Here is an 8,983-nt window from a genome sequence, read left to right as displayed (position 1 = left end):
GAGTAATTAATTCGTGTAATTGCGTGTAATCTTCGTTAGAAAATCAGCCGGATAGCCGTTATTTAACAGGTGTTTGTGGAGAAGAGTAATTAATTCGTGTAATTGCGTGTAATCTTCGTTAGAAAATCAGCCGGATAGCCGTTATTTAACAGGTGTTTGTGGAGAAGAGTAATTAATTCGTGTAATTGCGTGTAATCTTCGTTAGAAAATCAGCCGGATAGCCGTTATTTAACAGGTGTTTGTGGAGAAGAGTAATTTATTCGTGTAATTGCATGTAATCTTCGTTAGAAAATCAACTGGATAGCCGTTATTTAACAGGTGTTTGTGGAGAAGAGTAATTTATTCGTGTAATTGCATGTAATCTTCGTTAGAAAATCAGCCGGATAGCCGTTATTTAACAGGTGTTTGTGGAGAAGAGTAATTTATTCGTGTAATTGCATGTAATCTTCGTTAGAAAATCAGCCGGATAGCCGTTATTTAACAGGTGTTTGTGGAGAAGAGTAATTTGTTCGTGTAAAATACGATAATTCACACAAAGATTAAAAATTCTGTTTACCAATGATATGACCAGATTACGTTTGAAGAAGTTGGGTATAAAACTTTTAAAATTGGTATAAAGGCCAGTAAAAGTTATTTTAGGAAAAACAGAGGTAGAAACGTGTTTATCTTCTTCGTAAACGTGACGTCTAGGAACGGTAAGAAAATAATTTATTACCGTTCCTAGACGTCAGACGCCCTATTCTTAACGACTTACAAACCTCTTTAAGTATATAATTATTCTAGTTTACACTCTTAAAACTCAACTGTTCCTCAATATATCTATATCTATAATCTTTTTGTTTTGTTTTATTCTTCCCTTTATCACTATACTTATTAACTAAGTAAACTAGTGATTAATGATATTTAGTTTTAGTTTATAAACTATCTTTCTAACACTACTTCCAGGTTTCGCTGAAGATGGAATAAGTGTTTACCGAAACGTTCAACATTGAACATCAAAATGTTTTATGTTTTGTCAACCGTCTGCACCTTCATTATTAGACTTCGTTTTCCCCATTATAAATCCATTGCCAAGTTTCACATTAAAATAAACTTTAATATAACCCGATTTATTTACGATACTACAAAGGGCGATTGTAGGTAATTTTTCATCTTAAAAACATACAGGTGTCCAGTAGGAAAAGTGTATCACATTTTTTTTTTCATCTATACAACAGGTTTCCAAACTATGAACCTCAGACCTTAGTGGTCCATACCCTAAATCCTGGGAATGTCAGCCGTTGTACTGCTAAAAATCCCTAGTTGTAGCTTAATAAATACCATAATTATAATTACAATTTTGTGGTGTCTCACGGCAAGGTTAGAATTATTGAAGGGATCCGTGACTGGGAAATGTTTTAGAATCCATACGGTTTGGTATTAATCGAAAGACATCGTCCATAGCAGCATGCAATAAACAAGGTTTACTAAACGTAAAGAACATTATAAATGTTACCTTCTTATAGATGTTATTTCCAGGTGATTCGTCATAGGAGAGTGGATCACTTGACACGGCTGATAAAAGATCGCATCCTGAACTGGACTTTCGAAAGTTAAAAGCCAAACATCGATCGTCTCTGGCACATTCCCTTGCACACATTATGAATCCAACACTATTGAAGTTTCTCAATGGTGTCTCGTTCGAAATACGATTTTCTGCAAAGATCTCGAATTGATTTTGTTTTATGTTTAAAGCCAAGCAGATAGAAAGGAAAGATTGGACCATAAAAATAGTTATTACAAATCGCATTTTGACCCTCGATTCGAGAAAAAAAAAGGGCGAGAATAAAGAAGATTGAAATTTTGTAAGTTTAAAATCTGGAGAATTGATCAAAGTGTCGGATACCTCGTAGAGTGTTTTGTCTTTACCAAGTGATACGAACCTTTTAAATATTGTACTGAAAGTAAAGAGCTAATATTTTTCGCCCGTATAACAAAGATATAAAAAAGACCACGTAAACACATTAGTCTCTGTTCAAACATGGCGTGTCGTATCAGTTTTGTTTAGTCACTAGAACAAACGTCATAAACTACGAATTTTGCCCACTTCACCTTGAAAGACAGTTTGTTTTACGATACTAGTTCACAACTGTAAATCTACCAAATAACAACTCTTTATCATGAATTCAGCTGCATAATAAAGTATGTGCTAGTATATAATGTAGGTTAGGCTTCACAGACTCCTTTCCCTATTTTAATTTCTCGATCCAATCCACCATTTTATTTGCAGTGTTCAAAATTGATTAAAATAGAAACAAGTTATATCACATCTATAAGACTAATTGTTATGAGGATGACGTTGTAACGTCGAAACATGTAGAGTCGTCAACTTTTTGAAGGCCAGAAATAGGCCTGAATAAAATGTTTTTAATTGTGTACCACTTTAACGTTGAATATTATTTATGATTTTAAGACTAACTGTGTTTGAATCCTCACAAGCGCCTATGCTTCGTCGTCGTAGTTCTATAGTCAGGTGTTATTCCTGGTATGTTCTTGAAACAGCTGGGATAAGTCAAATAAAGCATATAGCCTATTCACGCCAATTGAAACTAAATAAACGTGTGATATCATCATTCCATCGCTGCTCTTACCCAGATGAAGTGTTTATTGGAGCGGAAATATTTTGATGAAATAAAATCTACTGTTGATACACATTTTCTTTTTTTTTTTCGCCCCCAATGACGCAGTGGCACGTCTTCGGACTTACAACGCTAGAAACCGGGTTTCGATATCCGAGGTGGGCAGAGCACAGATAGCTCATTGTGTTACTTTGTGCTTAACTTCAAACAAATAAACAAATTGTGTTTTGTTGGGGGGATTTGGTACTTTAGGCCTAAACGTGAGCTAAAGAGCCATATCAGAGACCCCAAAGCCCAGGCACAGCAGTCCCTAATTTAGGCTTTCTTACCAGAATAAGGGCAACCACTCGGGCGCACTTGCCGCATACACAGTTACTCTTTACCGAAGAGCAGGATTGATTATCGAGACGTTCTGTCCGCAGCTCGCGATGTACACTGCAAAGCCACGTCTGGCCCCAAAGTAAATGCGTACGTTAAGATTATTCCAAAATTAGAATTTTAATACATATTATATTTTAATAAAAAACAGAACTACATTTTACAAAGAAGATACGCAACTTTCACTTTTGACTTTCATATTCTCAAATTCCCAATTTTCTTTCTTTGAAGCACTGCGCATATTCACATTAGTCATACTTTTTATTATGTGTACAGTATTAAATATTTTACGTTCAGTATTAAATATTTCAACCGCAGTTTCTGTGAGAAGAATGTGTGTTCCTGCTGTAAAATGTCACTCCCAATTGAAGCAACTGATATTTCGAAATTTCCTAAATTTTCGTGACTATAATGATATGAAATTGTTACTTTTAGGTACTTTAATCTATAGGATTTATATAACTGAGTAAAAAGTTCAAACTGAATAATATATATTATAAACAGAATGTTTTTAAAAGTTAACTTCTATTAGGATTTTAGTCTATTCTGGTGTGTTTGTTGATTTTTGCTCAAAGCAACACAAGGGTTATCTGCATTGGCTGTTTCTAATTCTGAAGTAATAGACTAGAGGGAAGGCAACTAGTCAACGTCAACCACCGCCAATTTTGAGCTACTCTTTATCAACGAATACTGGAATTGACCGTTACGTTATAATGCCTCCATGGCTGAAAGGGCGAGTATGTTTGGCGACGTGTTTCATTTCAGAGACCCTCAGATTTCGAGTCCAGCAACCTAACCACCAGGCCAAGCGAGACCCATTCCATTCAGGTAGGAAATCATTTATAATAGAATTTCACCAATGAGGATAAAATTCTTTTTCTAATGACTTTACCAAAGTTTATAATTCCCTGCTAGAAGCTGTAGTTATTATGTTTTATACTGTAAAGTAACAACAGCAAATTTTCCAGTGACCCAACATACCAAAAGCGAAGCTGCCTTTCTCCTCCCATCCAGGACAATTACCTCACTTGGTCTTAGGGAAGGGATCCAACAATATCCAGGACAATTACCTCACTTGGTCTTAGGGAAGAGATCCAACAATATCCAGGACAATTACCTCACTTGGTCTTAGGGAAGGGATCCAACAATATCCAGGACAATTACCTCACTTGGTCTTGGGGAAGAGACCAACAATATCCTGGACAATTACCTAACTTGGTCTTGGGGAAGGGACCAACAATATCCTGGACAATTACCTTACTTGGTCTTGGAGAAGGGAACCAACAATATCCAGGACAATTACCTCACTTGGTCTTGGGGAAGGGAACCAACAATATCCAGGACAATTACCTCACTTGGTCTTGGGGAAGGGAACCAACAATATCCAGGACAATTACCTCACTTGGTCTTGGGGAAGGGACCAACAATATCCTGGACAATTACCTTACTTGGTATTGGAGAAGGGAACCAACAATATCCAGGACAATTACCTCACTTGGTCTTGGGGAAGGGACCAACAATATCCAGGACTATTCTCACTTGGCCTTGGGGAAAGGACCAATAATATACAGGACTATTCTCAGTTGGTCTTGGGGAAGGGACCAACAATATCCAGGACTATTCTCACTTGGCCTTGGGGAAGGGACCAATAATATACAGGACTATTCTCAGTTGGTCTTGGGGAAGGGACCAACAATATCCTGGTCTATTCTCTGCAGAGGAGAACTAGCAATCGACTGCTGGAGCTCATCCTGTCTAGTTGGGTTTTTCCTCTGGGCTTGCGCTTGGTGCAGTTCTGGCACCAGTACTAAATACCACGATTCAAACCTGGTCAGTAGAATCATCATTAGATGCTAGCACTAGTGCAAGTAGCATCTTGGTGGCTTCCAGTACTTGCATCATGCAAAGCCAGAAAAATTTGGCACCTCAGGCTATGGATAACTCAGATTTGTCAATCAGGGCCAGATGACTGGAGGCTCAAACAATATTGAATTACTGAGATTGTATCATATTTTTAACCAAACTTCAATTGAGTTGGCCCGGCATGGCCAGGTGGTTAGGGCGCTTCACTCGCAATCTGAGAGTCGTGGGTTCGAATCTCCATCCCACCAAACATGCTTGCCCTTTCAGCTGTAGGGTTGTTATAATGTGACGGTGAATCCCACTATTCGTTGGTAAAAGAGTAGCCCAAAAGTTGGCGGTGGGTGGTGATGACTAGCTGCCTTCCCTCTAGTCTTTCACTGCTCAAGTGGGGACGGCTAGCGCAGATAGCCCTCGTGTAGCTTTGCACGAAGTTCAAAACAAACCAAACCAATTGAGATTGTCACAAAGAAAGAGTCAAAACTCAAATAGTTGCAACCACAATCTTCTTGTAACCAACAAAGTAAAACAACAACACTAGAATACAAAAGACAAGGGCAAGTGGCAAGAGAAGAGTGTAGAAACATTTAATAGTTTCTCTTACCAGTTCAGCATGCTCTCCCATGTAAACTACACGAAAAGAAATTTTAAATGCAAAATATGAACCAATACTAAACTAAAACCCAAAGTTAAGTTTAAAGGAAAATCAAACCCTAAATATCTCAAAAGTTAAAGTCTACACAATCCGCAGCTCAGCTGGAAGTGAAAGTAAAGGGTTGAAGTCAAAAGTTACTCTCACATGGACAAACATGGCTTTAAATATAAATCACAATAACATAAAAAGTAGGCCACGCAACTCCATAGTTCCACGGTGATTCGAGCACAAGAGCATGGAAGATCCTGGTTACTATCTGATTCGCCGACAGAAAAGATAACCCCCACTAACAAAACGCCATGAGCTACCTTTTATATAAGGAAACATGGCTAACTGCCAATTAGTGAATTTACGTCTCGTGTGCACCAGAGAAAAGAAAAGTTCGAGTTACTTATTTGAACAACTCTCTGCGTCCAAACTGAAGTGAAACAAAATACAGAAATTTCGAAAATATTAAGATAGAAGCTAATGGTAGGGCTAACACAAAGTGCAGTCCTGTGCTACACATGACATAAGTGAATATTTATATAGGCATACTAGAATCATGACATGCCTTAATATTTGTACAGTTATAGTAGAATCATGACATGTCTGAATATTTATAGATAAATAGCAGAATCATGACATTCTACAACATTTATACAGACATATTTGAATCGACATATCTGAATATTTATACAGGTATACTGGAATCATGACATGATTAAATATTTATACAGGTATAGTATAATCACGACATGCCTAAATATTTATGCAGGTATACTTGAATCATGACATGCCTGAATATTTTTACAGTTATAGTAGAATCATGACATTCTACAATATTTATACAGGTATAGTATAATCATGACATGATTAAATATTTATGCAGGTATACTTGAATCACGATATGCCTAAATATTTATATAGATATAACAGAATATGACATGCTTGAATATGTATATAAGTATTGCAGAATCATATCATGGCTAAAAATTTATACATTATACCATAATTATGACATGCCTGAATATACTTATCTGTGCATTGAACAGAAAGATAACATACAATAAATACTAGGCTTAGTGTTTGTCTCATCGGTTTGATTAATGGCAATCTTTCATTTGTTTTTAGTTGTTTCAGGATTTCGAGCAGACATACACAAAGACTGTTTACACATAGCCGTCCCTAATTTCCATCTGATAGATTAGAGGAAAGGCAGCTAGTCAACAGTACTATGTTTCTAACCGGTCCTTCATAAAAATTCTAACTGGTCCTTATCAGGTTTAATTGGCCTACTCCAAAAACATGCATATATATACGTATGTATAATGAAAACAATGTTTAAAAAATTTAAAACACACGTCTATAATAAAACTTTTTTATTATTACTTGCAACGTTTCGTGCAGAAGCTCTTCGTCAGGCAGTATAAACCGTGTAACACAGAACACTCATTTGTAGCATAGAGTAACGAACCATGAATCCTCATATTCACAGTCTGGGCACACTAACCACAAGGTCTTGTTTCATTTCTACATCACTTTTATTTGTGGTCGTCAAGTGTGAAAGAATATATTTGATTTTGTTGCTCTAACTATTGAATTATTATTCATATTTTATTGCCCTAATTAAGGTTAAGGTGTATAATGCTCTAACAGTTGTTCATATCTTGGTTTTCATGTTCTAGCTAACATTGTTTTACCTTCACACATACGTGTGTGATCTAGTACGTACTGAGGTTTTGTTCAGCTTTGAAGTCGTCGTTTTTAACTTATACCTCTCTACTATGCCCTTATTTATCATATTGTAAAGATACAGTTATGTTGGTGATAAAGTACCTAGGGTAGTACATTTCTCTCTGGTACATGAGTGTCTTTTTTCCAAAAACAACTCCAGAGATCTTGAAACCAAGTAAAAGCAACTTTCTTTTCACTACATTATTTCAGTACATATAAACAGATACAGAATACATTAAACATTATTAGAGATACATATTAGTGATTATGCAGTAATTATTGAAAAAATACATGTTTAATTGAATACTAAGTTAAACACGTTTTACACAAAATGCAAAAGAAGAAATACCAAAATAAAACCAAAGCAACTAAAATTCTCTCCTGAAATGACACAAACCTTCCGGCTAAATCTTTTGAAAGTTGAGATATCAAAGAATGATTAGAATCCTCTATTTCAACTCCTCACCGAACAAACGAAATAGATATTAAAAAGTACTTTTAAATTGTCATTGAGAAAACTAATGTCCTGGGAATGTCAGTTTAGGTCAATGACCTCCTTACTTTAATCTTTATGACTATTTCAACATAATACAACTATTCATCCCCCACTGTATATTGACGTTACGTATATATTAATATATACGTGACATTAATATACAGCGGGGGATCAATCTTTCCTGTTAATATATACGTAACGTCAATATACAGCGATAGATCAAGCTTTCCTGTTAACGGGAAAGATTCCATACTCACTGTATCTTAACGTGATGTATATATTCACTGAAAAAGTGCTAACTTCCCCAACGTTCTTTGTATTTCAATCGCTGATGTATATCTTGGATTCTGCTGTATACCCTTCACGTCATTAGTATTTTATGTATAAAGCCTAGTGTACTTCTGTAAGCAAAACCCAGGTTCGGCATGGCCAGGTGGTCAGTGCGCTTGTCTCGCAGGCTGAGGGTCGCTGGTTCGAATCCCCCGTCTCACCAAACAGGCTCGCCCTTTCAGCCGTGGGAGCGTTATAATGTGGCAACCAATCCCACTATTCGTTGTTAAAAGAGTAGCCCAAGAGTTGGCGGTGGGTGGTGCTAACTAGCTGCCTTCCCTCTAGTCTTACACTACTAAATTAGGGACGGCTAGCGCAGATAGCCCTCGTGTAGCTTTGCGCGAAATTCAACACAACCAAACAAACAAAGCAAAACCGGACGAAAATAATGATGTTGGTAAAAATTGAAGTTTTCCTTGAGAGAAATAAACAAATAAACGTATTTTAAACGTCAAAACAACAACGAGAGAAAGGTAAGTAGAGGTTAATAATTAGATAGTGCTTACTTCTTCCGGAAGTGTGCAATATGGCGTGGTTTGGCCCTATGCTAGAATTCTGGATTTTGGAGTTGGCGAACCGGATTCGAATTTATGCGATAACACAAAATATTCCCATCGCTATAAGTTGTGTTTGTGTTACAGGAATGACAGTCAATCTATTAGTCTGGATTGGGAGTGGTAGTGTGCTTAGGGTCTGCGCCAGTTAACCTGAGTAGCTTTGCTATAAATGCAAATACAATTTTTCTGAGAATCAGTGGCTCGGATAATTTGTTTTGGCTGGTCAGTCCAGATTATCAACAAAGTTTGCATACTCACACTTAAATATATTGGTTGATTGGCTTACATATTAATATATGAATGAGTAATTATTCACATTAATTTATTTGTTATGTTTGTTTGTTTGTTTGTTTTTGAATTTCGCGCAAAGCTA

At 36.5% G+C, this 8,983-nt stretch overlaps 1 long non-coding RNA gene across 1 annotated transcript in view; it reads right to left on the bottom strand.

Annotated features, from left to right (window-relative positions):
- LOC111087572 overlaps positions 1–1,866 on the bottom strand; it is a 7,830-nt gene extending 5,964 nt beyond the window's left edge. The window contains exon 1 of the long non-coding RNA XR_002612254.1: positions 1,496–1,866. This is a non-coding gene — a long non-coding RNA (uncharacterized LOC111087572). The remainder of the gene's footprint in view (positions 1–1,495) is intronic.
- Positions 1,867–8,983: the final 7,117 nt, after the last annotated feature.

Source organism: Limulus polyphemus, unplaced genomic scaffold, assembly GCF_000517525.1.
Source record: "Limulus polyphemus unplaced genomic scaffold, Limulus_polyphemus-2.1.2 Scaffold2325, whole genome shotgun sequence".
In the NCBI taxonomy this organism is placed as follows: domain Eukaryota; kingdom Metazoa; phylum Arthropoda; class Merostomata; order Xiphosura; family Limulidae; genus Limulus; species Limulus polyphemus.
The sequence above is the reverse complement of the archived record's forward strand: the minus strand, read 5'-3'. Positions and strand labels throughout refer to the sequence as shown.